Source organism: Bubalus kerabau, chromosome 6, assembly GCF_029407905.1.
Source record: "Bubalus kerabau isolate K-KA32 ecotype Philippines breed swamp buffalo chromosome 6, PCC_UOA_SB_1v2, whole genome shotgun sequence".
Taxonomy (NCBI): domain Eukaryota; kingdom Metazoa; phylum Chordata; class Mammalia; order Artiodactyla; family Bovidae; genus Bubalus; species Bubalus kerabau.
In genome coordinates this window covers 29,760,344-29,787,912 of record NC_073629.1, presented here as the reverse complement: position 1 = coordinate 29,787,912, position 27,569 = coordinate 29,760,344, and the positions used below count along the sequence as shown (strand labels likewise).

At 38.1% G+C, this 27,569-nt stretch overlaps 1 protein-coding gene and 1 pseudogene across 2 annotated transcripts in view; one reads left to right on the top strand and one right to left on the bottom strand.

Moving 5' to 3' along the window:
- The window catches only part of TRIM33 (tripartite motif containing 33), a 138,561-nt gene that overhangs the window by 105,712 nt on the left and 5,280 nt on the right, over nucleotides 1-27,569 (bottom strand). The window lies entirely within an intron of this gene.
- On the top strand, nucleotides 2,467-2,851 carry LOC129654911 (small nuclear ribonucleoprotein G-like; annotated as a pseudogene).

Sequence of the window (27,569 nt, the reverse complement as noted above, 5' to 3'; positions counted from 1 at the left end):
AAAAAAGAAAACAAAGAATATGAAAATCAGTAATATAAGAAACAGAAGACTTAACAACAAACCCTACAGAAATCGAAAGAATTAAGGGAATATTATGAAAGGCTTTTTTCCTGATAACAAAGATCTTAATTTAAAATGTTCATCTTTTTTTTTTTTTAACCTTTTTATTTTGTATTGGGGGTAAAGCTGATTAACAATGTTGTGATAATTTCAGGTGAACAGCAAAGGGACTTATAAAAGTTTTATACCAACAAGACAGACAATTTAAATGAGTCAAAGGAACTCCCTCAGCCGTCCAGTAGTTAAGACTTCATGCTCCCACTGCAGGGGGCACAGGTTTGATGCCTGGTTGGGAAACTAACTTCCCACAAGCCAAGTGGTGCAGTCATAAACAAACAAACAAACAAGTCAAATTCCTAGAAAATACAAACTCCTAGAAAGTTCCTAGAAAATACAAACTACCAAATACTGGCTCAAGGAAACAGAGAAACTGAACACACTAATATGAAGTAAAGCAACTAAATTTGTAATTAAATTCTTCTACAAAAGAAAGTCCAGGCCTGCTGGGTTTTTTCAATGATAAATTCTCTCAAGGAAAAAAATAATACAAACCTCACACAAACTTTAAAAAACAGAGAAGGAAGAACTTGCCCGATGGTACAGTGACTGGATCAGAGTTTATCGGGAGAATTCCACATGCCTCGGAGCAACTGGGCCCAGGGGCCACAACTACTGACCCCAGGGACAGTAAATAAGCCCGAGCACCTAAAGCCCATGCTCTGCAACAAGACAAGCCACTACGGTAAGAAGCCCACGCACCACAACGGAGAAGAGATGCTGCTCGCCACAACTAGAGAAACCCCATGTGCAGCAAGGAGACCCAATGCAGTCAAAACATAAAAAGATAATGTCTTTTAAAAAATTAAAAACCAAGGAAAAGAGAACAATTAACAACTCATTTTAAGAGGCCAATATTACCAAAGACATAAGATGACAAAGGCATCACAGACGAAATATTCTAAGAAAATTATATTGGGGAATAGAGAGACAAGGATCATCCCCAAGTTTCTTGCTTAGGAATAAGAAGAATAAGAGCTTACAAAGAGGACATTTTGAAATTTTTGAGACAAGTTCAATTTTAGACATGGTAAGTTTGAGATGCATCTGGGTCATTCAAGAAGAAATATTAAAGAGGCAGTTGTGTTAAAACTGTACTTGAGTGAGATTGCATAATGATAATATGTTTTACTCTGAGGTAATGTCCTACCAGATAAGACTTCTACTCTTAATAGCTTCTTAGTTGTTTTACATTTTCTGGTAAAAATTATATAACTAGCATTTTATATGTTAGTGATTTCTGGGTTTCAATGAGTTATTATATAATCATTTATCTTGTTCAAAATTTTAACCATCTCCATGTTTTACTTTTTCAAAATAACTATAAAACATGAAATAGTGGGAAAACAGAGCTAAATAACCTTGACCAAGACCCTCTGGCCCGTAAATTTTCTAATTTGCAAAAAATAAATCATATTGGAAATTCCCTGCGCATCCAGGCTTAGGACTCTGGGCTCTCCTGCCGAGAGCCACAAGTTCAATGCCTCATCAAGGAACTAAAATCCCACAAGGTGCATGGCATGACCAAAAAATAAAAAATACAAATATACAGATAACTAAATAATAAATTATACTGATCATCCCTTCAATTGTTAAAGTTAAGTGCTTATTTAGGTCTTCCAAACCACCGCATGATATCCTAAGAGCAGAAATCATCCTAATACTGCCTTCCATAGAACAGGAATTGAAGCAAGAATTCAATGAACCATGATTCTACAATTTCACACTTATGAAGTGTCACATGTCAGGACCTAAAGAAATCCTCACTATATCCACTTCAACAAATAGTGTTGGGAAAACTGGATTGCCACATGCAATGTGGAATGAAAGAATGAAACCGAACCCCTGTCTTACACCATACACAAAAATCAAAGACCAGAAACTATAAAACTCCTAGAAGGATACACAGGGGATACGCGCTTGGACATCAGTCTTGACAACAGTTTTTTTTAGTTTGATGCCATGAGCAAAAGTAACAAAAATAAACAAATGGGAAACATCAAACTAAAAAGTTTTTGCACAGTAAAGGAAAATATCAACAAAATGAAAAGGCAATCTACAGAATGGAAGAAAATATTTGCAAGTCGTTATCTGGTAAGAAGTTAACAACCAAAATACATGAAGAACTCATGTAACTTAATAAAATATAAATAATCCAATTTAAAAATGGACAAAGAAATGGAATAGACATTTTTGCAAAGAAGAAATACAACTGGCCAACAGGTACATGCAAAGGTGCTCAACATCACTATCCATCAGGAAACAGAAACCAAAACCACAATGAGATATCGTCTCAAATCTGTAAGAAAGGCTTTCATCAAAAAGACACATATCAGCTGAGGAGACATCATGAGCAAAGCTCACTCTCCTGAGTTGAAGGTATTTATGGACAAGAAGTTACTGAAATTAAATGGTGGCAGATATGTCCAAGAAATATTGTGGGGATTTGATCCCTTTATAAATCTTGTGGTAGATGAATGTGTGGAGATGGCAACTAGTGGCAACAGAACAATACTGGAACGGTGGTAATACAAGGAAATAGCATCATCATGTTAGAAGCCTCCGAACGAGTATGAACAACGGCTGTGCTCACCAAAGAAATCAACTGCTTCCATGCATCCCCTTTCCACATTTTACGAGAAAAATTGGGTTGTGTACATTTTCTTACTGAACTTTTTTGTTAAATAATTGTAATAGTCAAAAATGCTTTCTCAGCTGTTCTCAAAATAGAATATTTGCTCTTATTCTGATTTTTTTCTATCATGACCTGTCCCTGGTTGGAAAAAAAAACAAAAACAAAGATAACAAGTAGTGAGGATGTGGAAAAAGCAAACAGTTGTGTACTGATGGTGGGGATGTAAACTGGTATAGCCATTATGAAAAACAGTACAAAGGTTTCTAAAAAAAATGAGAACTGCCATATGACCCAGCAATTCCACTTCTGGGTATACATCCAAAAAAAGAAAAGCAAACAAGATGTCAAAGAGATACCTGCACTCCTGTGTTCATGTCAGGATTATTCACAATAACCAGATAGGGAAACAACCTAAGTATCCATCAACAGATACGTGCTTAAAGAAGATGCGGTGTGTATGCATAATGCACACATGCATACAAGCAGTCACACAGGCCAAAAATGGGACAGTATTCACCCACGAGGAAGAAGGAAACCCTGCCATTTGTGACAACACAGATGGACCTAAAGGAAATAAGCCAGACAAAGACAAATACTGCGTGGTGTCACTTACATGTGGAAGCTGGGGAAAAAAAAAACCTTAAAAGTCAAAAACTCAAAGAAACAGTAGATGTGGATGCCAGGGGGTTCAGGGAGCAGGAAGAATAGAAGAATAGAGAGAAGCTAAAAAAAGGATAAAAATTCTCTGCTCTAAGATGAAAAATGACTGAAAAATCTAATGTATAACATGGTGACCATAGTTGATAACACTGTATTATACAGTTGAAATTTCCTTAGGGATTAGAACTTAAATACTCTCACCCACACATATAAAAACACAAAGTGATGGATGGGTTAACTGAATAGACATGGAGGAATCCTTTCACACTATGTACCAAATCATTATGATGTACATTTCAAATACCGTACAATTTTGTCAACTATACTTCACCAGGGCTTCCCTGGTGGCTCAGATGGTAAAGAATCCACCTGCAATGCAGGAGACCTGGGGACAGCTACCCGCTTCAGTATTCTGGCTCAGACAGAGAAGCCTGGCAGGCTACAGTCCATGGAATTGCAAAAAGTCAGACACAACTGAGCGAATTCACGAGGATATCTCAACAAAGCTGAAAAAAAAGGAAAAAATCCTCAGTATCTCCACTGTTGTGATCTTAAATAAAGGACATTTTAATTGAAGCCAATATTCTTTCTTACTTAAACCACTAAATCTTGCCCTCCATGTCAGAGGGTAGTAACAGGGAGCTGAACTTCTACCCCCACTAGATAATAACAAGACAGAATAACATGGGGGAAAGTGAGGCAAGTCATCACTTTACTTCCAGTCTCTGGTATGTTGAAGTTCAGGGGAAGCTGAGATTCCACCCTTACCCTACAACAAAAAAGTGGAGGGAGTCAGCCCTACGCTTTCTCTCCCCTTGTGTCAGTGACGCTCAGTGGAACTGAGCATTGTTGTTTAGTTGCTAAGTCCAGCCTGACTCTTGCTTTTCCCAGGCAAGAGTTGGGAATGGGTTGCCATTTCTTTATCCAGGGGATCATCCGAACCCAACGCCTGTCTCCTGCATTGTAGGCACATTCTTTACCACTGAGCCACCAGTACACGCTGTTGTTGTCCAGTCGCTAAGTCGTGTCTGACCCTGTGACCATATGGACTGCAGCATGGCAGGATTCCCTGTCCTTCACTATCTCCCAGAGGTTGCTCAAACTTATGTCCATTGAGTTGGTGATGTCATCCAACCATCTAACCCTCTGTTGACCCCTTCTCCTCCTGCCCTCAATCTTTCCCAGCATCAGGATCTTTTCCAATGAGTCAGCAACAAATTTATGAGTTAGTATATCCCACTTTTGTACGGAAAGAGCAAGTGGGAACTGAAATTTCAGCTCATTCATTTGCAACATGGAGAAGGAGGTGGCAACCCACTCCAGTACTCTTGCCTGGAACATCCCATGGACGAAGGAGCCTGGTCGGCTATAGTCCATGGGGTCTCAAAGAGTCAGACACGACTGGGCTACTTCACTTTCACTTTTCACTTTCATGCAATGAAGAAGGAAATGGCAACTCACTCCAATATTCTTGCCTGGAGAATCCCAGGGACGGAGAAGCCTGGTGGGCTGCCGTCTATGGGGTCGCACAGAGTCGGACACAACTGAAGCAACTTAGCAGCAGCAGCAGCAGCATTTACAACAAGGCAGTTAAGAGTCAGCTTCTGCTGAAATGGTGACATTAGGGCCCAAGGACAAGCCAAAACCCATTTAGCTGTCATGTCCTTCCACAGGAAAACTGCTTGCTAAAAAGGATTAAATACGACCCTGAGTATCAGAATATAATACCCACAATATCACAAAACACTCAAAAATCAGTCAAACTAACAACCAGGATCATTCTAATTTAAATGAGAAAAAACAACTGATATATGTTCAAGAGAATCAGATCTTAGAACGATGTGACAAAAAATTTAAAGAAATTAACAAACATACATGGGTACATAGTCGTGTCTGACTCTTTGTGACCTCATAGACTGTGGCCCACCAGGTTCCTCTGTCTAGGGAATTTCCCAGGCAAGAACATGGAGTGGGTTGCCATTTCCTACTCCAGGGGATCTTTCTGACCCCATAAACTGAACCCGAATTTCTTGCATCTCCTGCACTGGCAGGTGGATTCTTTACCACACAGCTCTCTGGAAGCCTATACAACAGCCGAACTATAATAACTAAAAAACTTGATAAATTACCTCAATAGTAAAGTGAAAATGACAGAGAACAGAATCATTGAACTTCAGACCAAATCAATATAATATACCCAAAATAGATGAAAAAATATTTAACAGTCACAAGAATCTGTGAGACAATAAGAAAATGGCTAACATTCATACCACTACCATCCTAGGAGGAACAATGGAACTCAAAAAGCATTTCAACAAATAATGACTAAAAAATCTCCCAAACTTGCCAAGATATAAACATACAGATTCAAAACCCTTAAGAATGGAATTAAAGGGATAAATCTAAAGGACTTACATAATAAATCAGAAGAAATCCACACCAAGACCCATCATTGAGTTCTGAAAGCTTACAGACACAGAAAAACCTTGAAAGGAGCCCATGTAATTGCGTTACAAGGAAAATCAATTCCAACAACAGTGGATTTCTCAATGAGGGACATAAGTAAGTGGAACAAAGTTGTTCAAAGAAGAAAAGGAAAAAAATCAACAAGCCCTGTACTCAAAAAGAAATATCCTTCAGGCATGAAAGCCAATCAAAAAGATATTCTCACAAAGTAAACAAAAATTTGTCACTGGTAAATCTACCCTTAAATGAATGATAAAAGGAAGTTTGCTAAACAGAGAAGATGTGTTAATAGAATGAACTTCAATCTTCAGAAAAGAACACTAATGGCTAAGAATGAGGGTAAACAATATGTTTCTTCATGGGCACCTTAAATCTTACGTGATGGCTGATGTAAAAATTATAACAATATCTCATACGGTGCTATATAGAGGAAATACTTTAAGATAATCCTAGTTTACAACAGGAAAGGGTAAAAGGATCTGAATACAAGTTTCTATACTCAACTCCAAATAATAAATCAGTATAGACTAAAGTTAAAAATGAATAATACAAGATCTAAAACAATCACTAAGAAACTATTCAGTTCAGTTCAGTCGCTCAGTCATGTCTGACTCTTTGCGACCCCATGAATCACAGCACGCCAGGCCTCCCTGTCCATCACCAACTCCCGGAGTTCACTCAAACTCACGTCCATTGAGTCAGTGATGCCATCCAGCCATCTCATCTTCTGTCGTCCCCTTCTCCTCCTGCCCCCAATCCCTCCCAGCATCAGAGTCCTTTCCAGTGAGTCAACTCTTTGCATGAGGTGGCCAAAGTGCTGGAGTTTCAGCTTTAGCATCATTCCTTCCAAAGAAATCCCAGGGCTGATCTCCTTCAGAATGGACTGGTTGGATCTCCTTGCAGTCCAAGGGACTCTCAAGAGTCTTCTCCAACACCACAGTTCAAAAGCATCAATTCTTTGGTGCTCAGCTTTCTTCACAGTCCAACTCTCACATCCATACATGACCACAGGAAAAACCACAGCCTTGACTAGACGGACCTTTGTTGGCAAAGTAATGTCTCTGCTTTTGAATATGCTATCTAGGTTGGTCATAACTTTCCTTCCAAGGAGTAAGCGTCTTTTAATTTCATGGCTGCAGTCACCATCTGCAGTGATTTTGGAGCCCAAAAAAATAAAGTCTGACGCTGTTTCCCCATCTATTTCCCATGAAGTGATGGGACCAGTTGCCATGATCTTAGTTTTCTGAATGTTGAGTTTTAAGCCAACTTTTTCACTCTCCTCTTTCACCTTCATCAAGAGGCTTTTTAGCTCCTCTTCACTTTCTGCCATAAGGCTGGTGTCATCTGCATATCTGAGGTTATTGATATTTCTCCCAACAATCTTGATTCCAGCTTGTGCTTCCTCCAGCCCAGCGTTTCTCATGATGTACTCTGCACAGAAGTTAAATAAGCAGGGTGACAACATACGGCCTTGACGCACTCCTTTTCCTATTAGGAACCAGTCTGTTGTTCCATGTCCAGTTCTAACTGTTGCTTCCTGACCTGCATACAGGTTACTCAAGAGGCAGGTCAGGTGGTCTGGTATTCCCATCTCTTTCAGAATTTTCCACAGTTTATTGTGATCCACACAGTCAAAGGCTTTAGCATAGTCAATAAACCAGAAGTAGATGTTTTCCTGGAACTCTCTTGCTTTTTCCATGATCCAGCGGATGTTGGCAATTTGATCTCTGGTTCCTCTGCCTTTTCTAAAACCAGCTTGAACATCTGGAAGTTCACGGTTCACGTCCTGTTGAAGCCTGGCTTGGAGAATTTTGAGCATTACTTTACTAGCATGTGAGTTTGAGCATTCTTTGGCATTGCCTTTCTTTGGGATTGGAATGAAAACTGACCTTTTCCAGTCCTGTGGCCACTGCTGAGTTTTCCAAATTTGCTGGCACATTGAGTGCAGCACTTTCCCAGCATCATCATTCAGGATTTGAAATAGCTCCACTGGAATTCCATCACCTCCACTAGCTTTGTTCGTAGTGATGCTTTCTAAGGCCCATTTGACTTCACATTCCAGGATGTCTGGCTCCAGGTTATATATAAATTTATATATATATATATTATACGTACATATATGTATGTATTTTCTCCATATTTTATATTATATATTATATTTATATGCAATTTATATATATTTACATATATTTGTTTATTTTACATATATCATATATATATAATTATATAAAAACACTATAAAGAGGGAATCTTAGAACTTCCTGATAGTCCAGTGGCTAAGACTCGCTGTCCCAATGCAAGGGGCCCAGGTCCATCCCTGGTGTGGGAACTAGATCGCACATGCTGTAACTAAAGATGCTACATGTCACAACTAAGACCCAGTGCAGCCAAATAATAAATAAAAGTAAATATTAAGAAAAGATAGAATTTTTTAAAAAATATTTACATAACATACATGAAGGCAAGAAAATAAAAACAGAGGAATCAAACAGAGATTTAATACCTAGCAAATTAATAACTGCCTTAAAATATAAATGGTCTAAATACACATACTAAAAGACAAAAGTTGGCAGAATGGATAAAATTAAAACATGCTCCAACAATACATTCTCTAAAAGAAACCCACTTCAAACAGAAGACGTTAAGTACCCTTTTGTTTAAGGCAAAAAGACAGGAAAAGAAGATACATCATGAAGACACTGATTTTCTTAAAAAACAGAACAGAAACAATTTTTGAAAATGTAGTGGAAGGAGCTCTGCAGATGCCTTCATGGGGAAATAACCATAACTGGGGGATTTTTTTATTTTAATAACCACTTGAAATTTCTGGCAATTGTCTTCAGACCATACAGTTTTTTAAAAAAAAAAAAAGAAAGAAACAAACAAACAAACATTTAAGGAAAGTTACTAAATCTTGGTGGAAAAACAGCAAGTCTGTGGCACTGAAGCTACAATCCAACCTCCACCTCCCCCAACTCCAGGAAGAGAGGACCAAAAAGACCTTTCCCACAGGCTCCAAGTCAAGGGGCAGGCCATCAGCATTTCTCATCCTGCACAGCTCTGGACTGCAGATGCTAAATTCAAGGCAGTGCAACCAAGAGGTCAGAAATTCCCTTCCTCCACACAGCCCCAAAATATAAGACACAACTCTATCCTAGACACAGGAGGACAAAAATTCTCGGGCCAACCGGATCATTTGCTTGTAATGCACAGGTTGCATACCTAAGAGAAGGAAAGCCAATAAGACAACTGTACTCCATGTAGTATCCTGCTCATACAAGAGGGAAGTCACCCCCAAGAAGTGAGCCATTAGCCCCACCTACAGCTCTCCCAACAACACAGGAGACACTCTACACATGGACATCACCAGACGGTCAATACTGAATTAAAATTGATTATATGCTTTGCAGCCAAAGATGGAGAAACTCTATACAGTCAAGAAAATCAAGACCAGGAGCTGACTGTGGCTCGGATCATGAACTCCTTATTGCCAAATTCAGACTTAAATTGAAGAAAGTGGGGAAAACCACTAGACCATTCAGGTATGACCTAAATCAAATCCGTAATGATTATACAGTGGAAGTGACAAATAGATTCAAGGGATTAGATCTGATAGACAGAGTGCCTGAAGAGCTATGGACAAAGGTTTGTAACACTATGCAGGAGGCAGTGATCAAGACCATCCCCAAGAAAAAAAAATGCAAAAAGGCAAAATGGTTGTCTGAGGAGGCCTTACAAATAGCTGAGAAAAGAAGAGAAGCGAAAGGCAGAGGAGAAAAGGAAAGCTATACCCATCTGAATGCAGAGTTCCAAAGACTAGCAAGGAGAGATAAGAAAGCCTTCCTAATGATCAATGCAAAAAAATAGAGGAAAACAATAGAATGGGAAAGACTAGAGAACTCATCAAGAAAATTAGAGATACCAAGGGAACATTTCATGCAAAGACAGGCACAATGAAAGACAGAAACAGTATGGACCTAACAGAATCAGAAGATATTTAGAAGTGGAAAGAATACACAGAAGAACTATACCAAAAAGATCTTAATGACCCAGACAACCACGATGGTGTGATCACTCACCTAGATCCAGACATCCTGCTTATTGTCACCCTACTTATTTAACTTACATGTGGAGTACATCACATGAAATGCTGGGCTGCATGAAGCACAAGCTGGAATCAAGATTGTTGGGAGAAATATCAATAACCTCAGATACGCAAATGACACCACCCTTATGGCAGAAAGCAAAGAGGAACTGAAGAGCCTCTTGAAAGTGAAAAAGGAGAGTGAAAAGGCTGGCTTAAAACTCAACATTCAAAAAACAAAGATCAAGGCATCCAGTCCCATCACTTCAAAGCAAACAGATGGGGAAACAATCGAAATAATAACAGACTTTATTTTCTTGGGCTCCAAAAATCACTGGAGATGGTGACTGCAGCCATGAAATTAAAAGACGCCTGCTCCTTGGAAGAATGCTATGATTAACCTAGACAGCATATTAAAAGGCAGAGACATTACTTTGCTGACAAAGGTCAGTCTAGTCAAAGCTATGGTTTTTCCATATGGATGTGAGAGTTGGACCAGAAAGAAAGCTGAGCACCAAAGAATTGATGCTTTTGAACTGTGGTGTTGGAGAAGATTCTTGAGAGTCCCTTGGACTGCAAGGAGATCAAAACAGTCAATCCTAAAGGAAATCAGTCCTGAACAGTCATTGGAAGGACTGATTCTGAAGCTGCAACTCCAATACTTTGGCCATCTGATACAAAGAGCCAATTCACTGGAAAAGACCCTGATGCTGGAAAAGATTGAAGGCAGGAGGAGAAGGGGACGACAGAGGATGAGATGGTTGGATGGCATCACCGACTCAACGGACACAAGTTTGGGTAAACTCCAGGAGATGGTGAGGGACAGGGAGGCCTGGCGTGCTGCAGTCCATGGGGCTGAAAAGAGTAAGAAACGACTGAGGGACTGAACTGACTGACAGCTCCAGAGCAGTGGCTCAGAGAATTTACCCAAGGGAAGAGGTAGACTGTAAGAACAGAGAGCTCTGAAGTACTTTCCAAAACAACTGACTTTACTTGGAACAGAATATGCAAAAGTTCAAAAAACTAAGAGCACTACCTGAAACAGAAATTTTGATGGTAAACAAGAGGAAGCTGAAACCTTGGCAAGAACAATAAGCTAAACTACAAGTCAACTGTTGATCAGAGACCCAAGGAACCTAAAAAGGAACCCACCTGGGATCATGACAAACCTCAAAGACACTCTCAAAAACTACCTTGGAACAAGGTCTGAATTTCATTACAAAAGACTGTGGAAAAAGTTATATCCCAAGGCATAGCCTGATATGATATCAAAAGAGGTGAAAGTGAAAGTGAAGTCGTTCAGTTGTGTCCAACTCTGCGACCCCATGGGCTGTAGCCTACCAGGCTCCTCTGTCCAAGGGATTTTCCAGGCAATAGTCCTGGAGTGGATTGCCATTTCCTTCTCCAGGGGATCTTCCCAACCCAGAGATCGAACCCGGGTCTCCCGCACTGCAGACAAGACGCTTTATCGTCTGAGCCACCAGGGAAGTCATCAAAAGAGGTAGATATCATAACAGATCAAAAATATAAACAGAACCCACCTAAAATCATGATATGCCAGGATGACTACATATGTCCAAGATTAAGCCCTCTGTTAAAGAAATATCAGAGGCTTCATATTGTTCAGTCACTAAGTTGTATCCAACTCTGCAACCTCATGGACTGCAGCATGCCAGGCTCCTCTGTCTTCTAGCTCCCAGGGTTTGTTCAAATTCTTGCCCACTGAGTTGGAGATGCTATCTAACCATCTCATCCTCTGTTGCCCCTTTTCCCCTTGCCCTCAATCCTTCCCAGCATCAGGGTCTTTTCTAACGAGTTAGCTCTTCAGGTGGCTGTAGAATTAGAGCTTCAGCAACAGTCTTCCAAAGAATATTCAGAGCTGATTTCCTTTAGGATTGACTAGTTTGATCTCACAGCAGTCCAAGGGACTCTCAAGAGTCTTCTCCAGCATCACAATTCAAAAGCATCAATTCTTTGGCACTCCTTCTTCTTTGTGGCCCAACCATCACAAACATACATGACTAATAGAAAAAACCATACAGCTTCTACTATATGGATCTTTATCAGCAAAGTGATGTTTCTGCTTTTTAATATGCTGTGTAGGTTTGTCATAGCTTTCCTTCCAAGGAGCAAGTGTCTTTAATTTCATGGCTGCAGTCACTGTCCACAGTGATTTAAGAGCCCATGAAAATAAAATCTGTCACTGTTTCCACTTTTTCCCCATCTATTTGCCATGAAGTGATGGGACCAGATGCCATGGTCTTAGTTTTTCTAACAAGTTTCATGGAGAAGGCAATGGCAACATAATCCAGTACTCTTGCCTGGCAAATCCCATGGACAGAGGAGCCTGGCAGGCTGCAGTCCATGGGGTCGCTAAGAGTCGGACACGACTGAGTGACTTCACTTTCACTTTTCACTTGCATGCGTTGGAGAAGGAAATGGCAACCCACTCCAGTGTTCTTGCCTGGAGAATCCCAGGGATGGGGGAGCCTGGTGGGCTGCCGTCTCTGGGGTCGCACAGAGTCGGACACGACTGAAGTGACTTAGCAGCAGCAAGTTTCAAGTCAGCTTTTTCACTCCCCTCCTTCACCCTCATCAAGAGGCTCAATAGTTCCTCTTCACTTTCTGCCATTAGAGTGATATCATCTGCACATGTGAGGTTGTTGATATTCCTCCTGGCAATCTTAATTTCAGTTTATCTTTCATCCAGTATGGTATTTTGCATGAGGTACCATGTATACAAGTTAAATAGGTTAACAATCTACAGCCTTGACATACTCCTTTCCCAATTTACAACTAGTCAGTTGTTTCAAGTCGGGTTCTAACTGTTGCTTCTTGACCCACATACATGTTTCTCAGGAGACAGGTAAGGTGGTCTGGTATTCTCATCTGTTTTAAGAATTTTCCAGTTTGTTGTGATCCACACAGTCAAAGGCTTTAGCAGAGTTAATGAAACAGAAGTAGATGTTTTTCTGGAATTCCCTTGCTTTCTCCATGATCCAACAAATGTTGACAATTTGATCTCTGGTTCCTCTGCCTCTTCAAAATCCAACTTGTACATCTGAAAGTTCTCAGTTCACATACTGCTGAAGCCTAACTTGAAGGATTTTTGGCATAACCTTGCTTTGTGAAACGAGTGCAACTGTAGAGTAGTTTAAACTTTCTTTGGCATTGCCCTTCTTTGGGATTGGAATGAAAACTGACCTTTTCCAGTCCTGTAGCCACTGCTGAGTTTTCCAAATTTGCTGATACATTGAGTGCAGCACTTTAACAGCATCATCTTGTACAATTTTAAATAGCTCAACTGGAATTCTGTCACCTCCACTAGCCTTGGTCACCTCTACTAGTTTTGTTCATAGTAATGCTTCCTACGACCCACTTGATTTCACACTCCAGGATGTCTAGCTCTAGGTGAAAGACCAAACCATCTTGGTTATCCAAGTCACTAAGACCTTTTTTATATAGTTCTGTGTTTTCTTGCCACCTCTTCTTAAACTCTTTTGCTTCTGTTAGGTCCTTACTGTTTCTGTCCTTTATTGTGCCCATCCTTCCATGAAATGTTCCCGTGGTGAAGTCCAGTTATTTTGAAGTGGAATATAAACTTGACTTCGTTAAAATGATCCAGTCAAGTCACCAAACAAACAAACAATTTGCAGTCCTGGGGGTTGGGGCGATAAGCATTACAAAAGAAGGCAGAAATGGAAAAATGAAAGAACAAAGGTTATGTGATATATAAAGAAAAGAAAAAGCAAAATGGCAGACACAAGTCCAACTATATCAACAGTAACATTAAGTGTAAATAGAATAAACAAGCCAACCAAAAGACAGCAATTGTTAGGCTGGATTAAAAATAAAACCAAAAATAAGACCCAACTACATACTGTCTAAGATACAATTTATATTCAAATACACAAATAGATTCAAAGACTCAGATAGGACTGAGCAATGGAACAACAATGGAAGGTAAGAAAAGATATCATACAAACAGCAACAGTAAGATAATGGCTATACTAATTAAAGTACTTCCTAGTCCCCAGAATATATTGAAGAATGAAAGACTAATGTATAAAACTCAATTGTATTTTTATGCAGTAAATAATGAATATGAATAGACAACTCAAAAAAATGAAATTAAGAAGATATTTTCATTTATAATAGCATTAGAAAGAATACAATACAGTTGACCCTGAACAGCATGGGTTTGAATGGCACAGGTATACCTATACATCGGTAGTTTCCAATAGTAAATACTACAGTGGGCTTCCCTGGTGGCTCAGATGGTAGAGAGTCTACCTGAAGTGTGGGAGACCCAGGTTCGATCCCTAGGTTGGGAAGATCCCCTGCAGAAGGAAATGGCAACCCACTCCAGTATTGTTGCCGGAAAATCCCATGGATGGAGGAGCCTGGCAGCCTACAGTCCACAGAGTTGCAAAGAGTAGGACACAACTGAGCAACTTCACTTTTTATTACAGTATCACACAATTCATGGCTGGTTTTATCTGTGGATGCAGAATCACAGGTATGGAAGAACCAAACTGTATATACAGAGAAATGACTGTAAATTATACACAGATTTTTGCTTTGCCTGCTCAGAAGGTTGGCATCCCAACCACGACAATGTTCAAGGGCAAACTACTTAGAAATAAATTTCTTAACATGTAAAACCTATATTCCGAAACCTGTAAAATACTGTTGAAAGAAATTAGAGAATTCCTAAATGCAGGCATACCTTGGAGATACTGTGGGTTTGGTTCCACACCATCACAATAAATTGAGCTTCACAATAAAGCAAGTCACACAAATTTTTTGGTTTCCCAGTACATCTAAGTTACACTTATACAATACTGTAGTCTGGCAAGTGTGCAACAGCATTGTGTACAAAAATATATATATGCTGCTGCTAAGTCGCTTCAGTCGTGTCCAACTCTGTGCGACCCCACAGACGGCGGCCCACCAGGCTCCCTCGTCCCTGGGATTCTCCAGGCAAGAACACTGGAGTGGGCTGCCATTTCCTTCTCCAATGCATGAAAGTGAAAAGTGAAAGTCAAGTCGCTCAGTCGTGTCTGACTCTTAGCGACCCCATGGACTGCAGCCTACCAGGCTCCTCCACCCATGGGATTTTCCAGGCAAGAGTACTGGAGTGGGTTACCATGGCCTTCTCCAATATATATACACATACCTTAATTTAAAACTACTTTACAATTAAAAAATGTTAATCATCATCTGAGCCTTCAACAAGATGTAATCTTTTTGCTGGTGGAGGGTTTGAAATTGCAAGAGTTACCAAAATGTGACAGATACATGTAGTGAGCAAATGCTGTTGGAAAAATGGCGCTGATTTGCTTGATGCGGTTACCACAAAACTTGCATTTGTAAAAAACACAGCAGCTGCAAAGCACAACAAAGCAAGGTATGCCTATAAATGTAAAGATGTCCTAAGTTCATGAATCATGTTAAGATGGCCATACTCCTGAGAACTGACTTACAAATTCAACATAATTTCTATCAAATTCCCAGCTGGCTTTTTTGTAGACATCAACAGGCCAACACTAAAACTCATATAGAAAATCAAGGGACCTAAAATAGAATAACTAAAATAATCTCAAAAAATAACAAAGATGGAGACTTACTACCAACTTTAAATCTTACTACAAAACTATAATAAGCAAGACAATTTGGTACAGGCATAAGAATGCACATAAACAGTCATTGCCCAGTATTCATGGGGGAATGGTTCCAGGACCCCTGTAGACAGCAAAATCCTTACATAAAATGAAATAATATTTATATATAACTTACACACAACCTTCTTTAACTTTTTTTCTTCTATACACTTTAAAATCATCTTTAGATTATGTATAATACCTAACAAAATGTAAATGCTATGTAAATAGTTGCCAGGGTGGCTCTGCTCTTTGTAACTCTGAAAATTTTTTTCCGAGTATTTTCTGTCTGTAGTTGGTTGAATCAATAGATGTGAAACCCCAAGATGTGGTTACCGGCTAAAATGTCAAAGACGGATAATATCAAGTATTAGTAAGAATACAAAGCAATTAAAAATCTCAAACACTACTGGTAGAAGTATAACTTGATACAACCATTTAAGAAAACTATTTGGCATTATCTAGCAAAGCTGAACTCATGCGCAACTTATAACTCAGCAAGTCCACTCTAAAATAAGGATGTAAACAACAGAATGTGTGCATATTTTCCCCAACAGACATGTTAAATAAACATATTCATAATAGTAAAACACACTATAAACAACTCAAATGTCCACCAATACATGAATGGATAAATTTTAGTACATTCATACAATGAATGCTGTGGAGGCAATGAACAAACTACAATCAAAAGCAATGTGAATAATCTCATAATGCTGAACAAAAGCAGTCAGTCACAAACCAGTACATATTGTACGGTTCCATTTAAATAAAACTTGGGGGTTTCCCTGGTGACTCAGTGGTAAAGAATCTGTCTGCCAATGCAGGAAAGACAGGTTCGATCCCTGGTGCAGGAGGATCCCACAGGCTGAGGAGCAAAGAGGCCTGTGCTCCACAACTACAGAGCCTGTACTCTGGAAACCAGGAGCTGCAACTGCTGAGCTCATGTGCCATAACTGCTGAAGCCCTGCAGTTATGCTCTGTGACAAGACAAGGCCCTGCACTACAAGTAGAAAACAGCCCCTCCAGCAATGAAGCCCCAGCACAGCCAAATAAATAAAGAAAGAAAAATTTAAAGCAGGCATATTAACCTATGTTGTCAGAAGTCAGGTTCACAGGTAGTATATAATAACTGGAAGGAGACTCAAAGAGTACAGGCCTATAGAGTAATAACGTACTTTCTCATTCTGGTTGCTGAATTTACAAGTGTGTTTACTTTATGCATACTGACTAAACTACATGCTTTAGATCTTTACACCTTTATATATATTTCAATAGAACATTTACTTAAAAACTACAAATCATTAAAAATAAACCAATTATTTTAGTCCCCATCACAAAACTACTCTATAAGCAAAACTGATTACTACTTGACAATGCTCTCTACTAAAAGACAGTTTTCAAACAACTTTTCAACATGAAATTGCCTTTTTCCCAAGTTTCATCATGCCACATTAAATGACCCATTGGACTCAACAGTAGATCAAACAGACATCAAATGTGCCACTGTAATTAAAATTAATTTCATGCTGTTCAGAATTTGGCAGTAGACCTGTGAATTGCTCGAGTGTAATATACTGCTATTACACATCAGCTGAGAACCCATTCATCTAACTCCCTTTTTAACGTGTAAAATCTTGAGTGTTTTCAGAAGTAGGAAGAACAGGTAGGTAAATTTCAGATGTATATTACAACATGGCTTGGTACAGAATTAGTGAAGTTCTGAAGGCATCTATACCACCAGTTAGACTTCTGTGAACTTGCTAATCAACTGAACTTGCATTTCAATCAATTTACCAATGTGACTAGACAATTCATACTTTGAAATTTTTCTCGCATTTTCTTATCTAACAGTAAAAATAATACTAATCATTCTATTAATGCTTAATTCTTATTAAAATATTACAATATCACTTACTGAGACACTCTAAAAGAAAAAGTTTACATACGTGGTTAAGCTTTTAAAACTATGATATCAAACTACTTATAAATTGTTAATATGTCCAACTCAAATAAAAGTGACTCATCAGATTCTGAATAAGGGCAAAGGGAGAAAACTGATAATCAGGTATTATCTGGCCAGGAAGGAGTATTTTTTAAGTCTAAATTTTACTGCTTTTAGGCAAGGCAAGCTTTGATACTCCGTAAGTCTTACACTCGTTACCTGCCTGGCCTCTTAAGGTACCTATTTGAAGCTGGTCTATTAACCTCCATATGGGAGAGCCACAGTTAGGTAAATTTTATCTTTCTACCTCAGTGGGTTTGTTTATTAAAAAAAAAAAAATTGAGGATATTATTTGAGAGATTTCTTATAAGCAAATAACATGAAAAAAACTAACCTGAAGCTGATGTTATTTTACAGATAAGGTATATGAAGTTAAGTCAGATTCAAATAAACTTACCCATATCTAATTCTATCCTGCTGTTACTAATTCAAATATCCTACCTTCAAACCATATGACAAAATAGGGGCTAGAAAACAGAAAAAGAGAAAACTGGATCAATATTAAGACAGCCTGGATTACAGTCAAAAGCATGAAGAGCCAAAGTCAGTCAACTCATACACATGAGAAGGGAGATCATCACCCCCAACCAACAAAAGTGAAAGCTGTGAATTTTAGCCAAGATTAATGTCTACTTCTGAACCATATTTGAAAGTTTAAAAATTTTGGTTTCATTATTTTAAGAAATTCTGCCATGATGAAATATTTCATTCTAAAGTTTCTAATTCTCTGCCCATTGCTTTCCTGGGAACTGGGAATATCGTGTCCAGTACTTAAGTTTGGTATTATCCACGTATGTTGTACTCTTTTAGCAGAGCTATAGTAAAAATGCATAATAAATACTTTGCCATCTAATTCAAAACAAAATAACCCACATTCTCTTAAAAGTCCCTTAAAGTGTGTCCCTTAAAAGTGTGACATTTAAAATCCACTTTTTTCTTGTTTGAAAAGACAGGTATGCATGGATAACTGAAACTTTTGCAAATATCATGCTACACTTATACATGTGCCTATCAAGTTATAACTGCATCACTGCAATTTGTAGTACACTAAAAAGCAGCACAAAGTAATGAAAACCACAACCAACCTGTCACAACTACTCATTCTGCCACTGCAGCATGAAAGCAGTCATACACTTTAACAAATGGGCATAACTGTACTCCAGAAGTGTAACTCACAAAGACATAAAATTTTCACATCACAAAATATTCTTTTGATTTTTGTTCAATGATTTAAAAATGTAAAAAATCACAAGTCATTAAATACCAGCCAGCAGTCTAGATGTGGTCCATGGGTAGTATTTTGTCAATCCCTTATCTACAGTAAGATCAAACAATTAATAAGCACTGAACTTCCAATCAGAATTTTATTGCCCCACTCAAATACTGAGTGGCCCAAAAAGTTCATTTGGTTTTTTTCTGTAAGATGGTTCTGGGAGCATTCTTAGTTGTCTTTAATTTCATTCAAAATAATTTTGTCAGATTGTGTTGAGACAGCTGTCTTATTAGTGTGCATTAAAAAAAGCTTATTAAAATGGTGAATTTTTGTGTAGCCATTTTAATATTGAAAATGGAAGATAAAAGCAACATTTTCAGCATATAATGCTTTACTATTTCAAGAAAAGTAAGAACATAACTGAAGTATAAGAAAAGATTTGTGCAGTGTATGGAGAAGGTACTATGAGAATCAAATGTGTCAAAGTAGTTTATAAAGTTTTGTGCTGGAGATTTCTTGCTGGACCACACTCCATGGTCAGGTAGACCAGTTGAAGTTGACAGAGATTAAATCAAGACATTAACTGAGAACAATCAACATTATACCACACAGGCGCTAACCAACATACTCAAAATAGCCAAATCAAGCACTGAAAAATCAACTGCACCAGCTTGGTTATGTTAAATTGTTTTGACGCTAGGATTCCATGTAAGTTAAATGAAAAAAAAACCTTCTTGACCGTATTTCCACGTGCAATTGTCTGCTTAAAGGTAATAAAAATGTTCCATTTTTAAAACCAATTGTGACAGGTGATGACAAGTGGATACTGTACGACAATGTGCAACGGAAGAGACTGTGGGACAAATGAAACGAGCTACCACCAACCACAACAAAGCTGCTCTTCATCCAAAGAAGGTGATGATGTGTATATGGTGGGATTGGAAAACAGTTCTCTATGATGAACTCCTTCTGAAAAACCAAACAATTAATTCCAACTGGTACTGCTCCTATTTAGACCAACTGAAGGCAGCACGTAACAAAAAGCGTCCATCCAGAATTAGTTAACAGAAAACACATACTCTTTCATCAGAATAATGCAAGACCACATGCTTCTTTGATGACCAGGCAAAAACTGTTACAGCTTGACTGGGAAGTTCTGATTCATCTGCTGTATTTACCAGACACTGCACCATCAGATGTCCATTTATTTTGGTCTTTACAAAATTCTCTTAATGGAAAAAATTTCAATTCTCTGGAAGACTGTAAAAGGTACCTGGAACAGTTCTTTGCTCAGAAAGATAAAAGTTTTGGGAAGATGGAATTATGAAGTTGCCTGAAAAATAGAATGTAGTGGAACAAAACGGGGAATATGCTGTTCAATGAAGTTTTTGGTAAAAATGAAAAATGTGTCTTCAATTTTTACTTTAAAAAACTAAAGGAACTTTTTGGCCAACCCAGTAGAAGAGAACCAAGGATTATTCACTGTATGAGGAAGCCCCTCTGAGACAAAAAGAGATCAATATAAAAAGGAAAAAAGAAGATTAAAAATAAAGTCAAGGAAAGCTTTCAAAATGTCAACTGAGTAACCAGTGGTTAAGACTCAATGTTTTAAAAAAAAAAAAAAAAAGACTCAATGCTTTCACTGTGCAGAGCCTGGGTTCAATTCCTGGTTGGAAAACTAAGATTTCACAACCTATGGAGAGTGGCCAAAAAAAAAAGGAGAAGGAAAGCGGTAGGTGACAGCATGAACCCAGTAATACAAACATTCAAATAGTAACAGCTCCAAAAAAAGTGAGGGGAGGGGAGCTTTGAGGGGAAATGCATGGAGAGGGTCCTTACAAAAAAACTTTTTTCAAGTTTAAACCTATTTTCACTATAAATGAATAGTACAAAACAGAAAAAGCACAGTGAACTTTTAAAATCAACCAAAGGAAAAAAAGAGACACATCGCTGTATTTCAGAAAAAGATGAAGAAATACTGAAAAGTGCCAAGAGGAAATAAATAAAGAAATCTAATTGGGGTCATACAAAGGAGCAAAATCAAACTAGCATCAGCAACACTGTCTACTTGAATATACTGGAAGAGACAACTTAAAGTTCTGAGGAAAAAAAATTTAACCTAGAATTCTATATCAAAGCTATCACTGAAATAGAAGAATAAAGAGAACTTGAAAAATGAAAAGGCTCAGAAACTTTATTCTTATTCTTTCTTGGGATGTACAAACAAGGGAGTAAACAAAGAATAGGGAAGCCTCAGTAATTAGAACCAAGACTCTCTGGGTAAGGGAGGCCTGAAGCATCACATCCTCAGAAGAGCACCTGAGCAGGTAATCAAGACAGCGAAACTTCAAATGAGACCAACAGCACAGGGAAAAAACTGCCACTCTCTGACTTCAGAGTGAGGGAGTAAGTTTTCTTCTGAGAAGTTCCAAATACAAGTCAGCCTATAAAAACTCTAAATCAACATTTGCAGGTTCTAAGAAACACCAAACTAAAAATTCACTTCAGTGACTTTTCAATGGTGGCACCAGACAGAAGCAAAGGCTCTTTTTTACTGTTTGGAGACTTGCTCCCAAAAACCAGGTCTGGCAGGATTCATAATTAAAGCCCTAGTATATATATGCTCAAAATCCAAAACTATGAAACACTGGAAGACACCCTCTACCATAATCTCGAACAAGCAGAAGCAAGTAATAGTAAAACAGGACTTCAGGAACTTCAGGTAATGGAATTATCAGATGGAATTATTTCAATATAAACATGAAATCAGTACACTTCAGATATTTAAAAAGTAAAATGAAAAACAAGAAAAACAAACACAGTTAAAATATAATTCAAGGGAAACATTTATAGTAAAAACAAAGTAAGTATATAAGAACAACTCATAAAGGATGTTTAAGACTTTTCTAGGGGAAAAAACTATATTAATATTCAAAAACAAAAGATTTAAGCAAATTGAAAAGCATACAATATTTCTGAACAGGCAGACACCATACTGTAAAGATAGCATTTTTTCCCAAATTAATCTATATATTCAAAGCAATTCCAACATAAATACAGACAAGTTTTTAAAATGAACTTTCACAAGACGATTCTAATGTAAGAGCTGAAAGTCTAGATCAGTCAAGATAATCTTTAAGATAAACAAGGTATATATGGAGGGGGATGAAATTAATGTATAGCAAGGTTTACTGTAGCTTTATGAAAAGCACTAAAGGTAGAAAAAAGGGGGGAAACTGATTTTTCAAAAACCTCTCATCTATCAAAAGACAGCTTTCTAAGTGTTAGTCGATCAGTCGACTTCGACTCTTTGTGACCCCCTGGACTGTAGCTCGCCAGGCTTCTCTGTCCATGGAAATCTCCAGGCAAGAATACTGGAGTGGGTTGCCATTTCCTTCTCCACAGCTTTCTAAAAAGAAAAAGTCTGGTATAGTAGTTTATTGTTGTGTAACAAATTATCCCAAAACTTAATGGAGTAAAACAATTTCATTATCTTTCAGTTTCTTTGAGTCAGGAATCTGGGAGTGATGTGGCAAGTAGTTCTCTCTATGCTCTAATGAGACTGCAGTCAGATGTCAGCCGGGACTGCAGGTGTCTAAAGCTTGATGACGTTGGAAGATCCACCTCCAAAGTGGCTCATTTACATGGCTGGCAAGTTGGTCCTGGATGCTAGCAGACCCCAGTTCTTTTCAGAACTGTTAGAGTGACAGCTTCCTTTCACTGAGAACAAGGAATCCAAAGGATAAGGAGAAAGCTGTATACCTTTAATGAAGCCTCAGAAGTCACTGTTAATTCTGCTATATTCTGTTGGCAACCCAAACAAGCACTGTGAGCAAAGACTAAAGAAGGGTATAGATACTAAAGAGAACACTGGGGCCATCTTAGAGGTTGGCTATCACACCAAGCCATAAACCTTCAATTTACATAACCAACAGAGTATCAGTATACAGAACTTACCAAGAATTCTTATGAATCAAAAATTTTTCTAAAATGTTAGCAAACTAAAGAGAAGTAGAAGACATATGGACATGTTATTCACAGAAGCAATAACAAACTGCAGGTAACAAGCATTCAAAAAGTATTTTTCCCTAGTACCACATAATTCATGCTATTTACACATCATTAAGATATAGATTTTAAATATTTTTCTAAAAATGGTGCGTTTATGTTCATTCATCCTTATTTTTTCACACTCCCCCTTGGGACTGATGTCCATTCTAGAAGCAGGGTAGGGAAGAAGGTGATATAATCTGTGACCACAGAGGAGACAAAATTAATGTATTCAACACCATGAGCCCAACCTCAGAACTTGTCCTCTGAAAAATAAAATGATAGAACTCAGTCGACCAGTCATAAATAGGAAAAAACAAAATAGATCCACAGCAAGCTATTTACAAAAGCTATTTACTTAATAACTTATTAAGTACTCTTTTCCTCTTTATATTCTTTTGGGGAGAAGCTCTTTATGAACTGTGATGGGTACCCCAAAATGAAGGCCTATAAACATATGAACTGCTGTCTTCCACTATTCCATGGCCTGACACTCTTTCTAACGACTCTACATTATCACTTTGTTATAGCCCCTTTAAAGAAGCAAGTCTCAAACTTTTTGTTCTCAGAATCCCTCTTACACTCAAATCATTGAGAAACTAAAAATGTTTAGATGGGTTTTATCCATCAATATGTACTGTATTATTTAGAAAGAAAAACTGGGAATTTTTAAATATCTTATTTAATATCATTTTTTAATTTTTATTTATTTTTTAATTTTTTTAAATTGGTGGCTAATTACAATATTGTGGTGGTTTTTGCCATACATTGACATGAATCAGCCACAGTCGCACGTTCCCCCCCCCGCCAACCTCCCTCCCACCTTCCTTCCCATCCCATCCCTCTGGGTTTTCCCAGTACACTGGGTTTGAGTGCCCTCTTTCATACATCAAACTTGGACTGGTCCTCTGTTTCACATATGGTAATATACATGTTTCAATGCTATTCTCTCAAATCATCCCACCCTCGTCTTCTCCCACAGAGTCCAAAAGTCTGTTCTTTATATCTGTGTCTCTTTTGCTGTCTTGCATATAAGGCAGTCGTTACCATCTTTCTAAATTCCATATATATGCATTAATCTACTGTATTGTTGTTTTTCTTTCTGACTTACTTCACTTTGTATAATAGGCTCCAGTTTCATCTACCTCATTAGAATGGACTCAAATTTGTTCTTTTTAATAGCTGAGTAATACTGCATTGTGTTTATGTACTACAACTTTCTTATCCATTCATCTGCCAATGGACATCTAGCTTGCTTCCATGTCCTGGCTATTGCCAACAGTGCTGCAATGAACATTGAGGTACATGTGTCTCTTTCAATTCTGGTTTTCTCAGTGTGGTATGACCAGCAGTGGCATACACTGGGTCATATGGCAGTTCTATTTCCAGTTAAAATTTTCATTTATTTTTAACACCAAAAACATTTTGTATCAGGGTATAGCTGACTAACAATAAATAATTGTTAATAATAATGTTTCATTAAAATATTTTATTAATTCATTTAAAAATAAACATACAGAGTGCTGAAGTAAAATATTTATCAGAAATAATTTCCAAAACAAAACAAAAAGTTTTAGTAAAGAGTGACACTGATTCATATTTTTTAAAATCTCTTGAATATCCAGTTTAATAGATGTCTGAATACAGTTTTTTCATTTAACCTGTTGTGAGAGGTTGTTTTGTTTGAAGAATATAAGGAAAACTTGGTCTCATACAACCATTTTAAGAAAATGGAAGACTATTTTAATAGTCTTTTCAGACAATCTGTGGATACTCTTCTTTAATATATTCGAAAATCGCAGAGTTTTTATTTATTTCTTAAACATCAGTTGCAATGTGAAATTTACCACAGTGATGAACTTTTACTGCTCCCTTACGTTAAAATCTATTGGTCTATTTTGCACTTTGAAACTTTTTTCTATGTATGATTTTGTAATATCATGCATTGGTCATTTGGAAAATACTGGCTTACTATGTAGATCTTCCAAATGTTGACATTTCATTGTACAGTATCAAAAAAAAAAAGTTAGTATCACTACCAGCCTTATCAGAAAAGCCTTTAAATACTGATAATATACAAGTTTCCCAAAATCCTAATTTTCATTTAAAAGCTCAATTTTTATCACTGGCAACATAAAACAACAGTTGTTTTCCTGAAAGTGCCAGAGCTCAGTTCATTCATTTTTAAGAAAATGGCTGCCAAATATCCACACCATAGTTTGTTAATCATTCTTTCAAATAAAAATTATTTTCCAAGGAAAAAAGCAGCTAATCCAGCTTGGAATTCAAACAACTGCATGAGTATTTGTCTTACCGCACTTCAGTCTGCAGAAGCACTCCGCATTATCACATTTTATCACACACACTACTAAGGATCAAGATTTTTAAAGTAATTTTTACTGCTTCAAGGACATAAAACTAACGTGATTTTTTTTTTGTTGGTGGCGGTAGTTTTACTCTAAGTATGTGATGGTAGAGATAGAATAACTTTTAAGAGTGGTCTGGAGGTACTATCTTAATTCCTGCTAAGGTGCCAAGCAATTTTATCCATCACTGATTTCCTATTATTAATACAAACATCAGAACAGTGAATAAGGCAAATAATGAATCAGTGTTATAAGGAAAACAGTTTCAACTTTGCCAACAGCTAAAAGTGTGTCAGAGACAATCCTCTCCCCACTGTCACTGCCCCCCCAACTCAGTTTCATAGACCAACTCTGAGAAACTTTTTAAGTTACTATTCTCATTTAGTGTCTGTTATGAGGAGTATATATAAGGAAATGAAAAGCAATTAGACTTTCATAACTAAAACTTTTGGTGTAGAGATATTAGACATTGTAAAGACTCTGGATTTAGAATATCAATTTACACCCAAGTTTTAGGCAGCTGGAGAAATCTGGAATGCAAATAACTGTCAGGCGTGGTCTATTTCATCAAATGTCAGAAAAACACCAACCATGTGCCTTCCTGCCTCTTTCTTCTGCTTATCGTGAGACTGAAGTAATCACAAAAGCAATGGCGGACAACTGGAAGTCAACAGAAATAAGAGCAATACAATTTATTGGGGGCTTACCAGGTGCTGGGCACTATATGAAGCAATTTACAGTGTATTAATCCATTTAAGCCTCACAATAATACTATGAAACAGGCATTATTATTCTTCTCAATTTACAGATGCTAAGTAACAAACCCACAGTCATTCAAGTAGTAAATAATAGAGCTCAAAAATAAATGCAGGCATTCTGACTGCATTCTGATTCCTGAATTGCGTACATTTAACCAACCACAATGCTAGAAGTTGTTAAAGTGCTTTTGTTTGATACATCTTTAATGACTGATTGCTGATGACTATATTATCATTCAAAAACTCAAGTGGGGCCTAAAAAAAATTCCCAGATAAGCCACACCCAGAACTAGCCAACTGCCATTTATTACACATACTGCTGGGGAAAGAACTTCCAAGAGCTCTAATGGAAGGCTCCCCCAGTGGGTCACCACGTGCTGTGCTAAGTCACTCCAGTGGTGTCCAACTCTGCGACCCTATGGACTATAGCCCACCAGGCTCCTGTGTCCATGGGATTCTCCAGGCAAGAACAAATACTGGAGTGGATTGCCATTTCCTCCTCCAGGGGATGTTACTGACCCAGGGATCAAATCCATGTCTCTTATGTCTCCTGTATTGGCAGGAGGGTTCTTTACCACTAGAACCCCCTGGGAAGCCCATGCTCAGTGATAAAACCATTTTCAGGAAGAGCTCTTCACACTATATCCAGAGGTATTCTCTCTCACTTACAACATGGATGTTGCCATCTCAGACTTTTCACAAAAAGTTGAAGATTCATAAACAGAATCATTTTCCCATGTTGATTCTTCCATTATTCCCCACAAAAGGTAAGTATATTAAACTTATGTAGATGTGAAAAGTTAGCACTAAAAACAATAATAGAATCAGAATTTTACTGGATAAGAACTCAACTTCATATTGCAGACCTGGAGAGGCTGTCTAGCTGACCCACCCAAAGCTACACAGTAAACTAATAGCAGCACCTAATCCAAGTTACTGCCAAATCAGATCTTCATCCACTCACCGTGCTGTCTACGCCCTACTACAAAAGTCTCAACTCCTTCAAGAGTTCATTTGAGAGGCTATTCAGATGCATCAATACATATTTGTACTTTTATTGATACATTATTAGATTTGCACATAGTTCAGTTCAGTCACTCGGTCGTGTCTGACTCTTTGCAACCCCATGAATTGCAGCACACCAGGCCTCCCTGTCCATCACCAACTCCCGGAGTTCACTCAAACTCATGTCCATTGAGTCGGTGATGCCATCCAGCCATCTCATCCTCTGTCATCCCCTTCTCCTCCTGCCCCCAATTCCTCCCAGCATCAGTCTTTTCCAATGAGTCAACTCTTCGCATGAGGTGGCCAAAGTATTGGAGTTTCAGCTTTAGCATCTTTCCTTCCAAAGAACACTCAGGACTGATCTCCTTCAGAATGGACTGGTTGGATCTCCTTGCAGTCCAAGGGACTCTCAAGAGTCTTCTCCAACACCACAGCATCAATTCTTCGGCGCTCAGCTTTCTTCACAGTCCAACTCTCACATCCACACATGACCACTGGAAAAACCATAGCCTTGACTAGATGAACTTTTGTTGGCAAAGTAATGTCT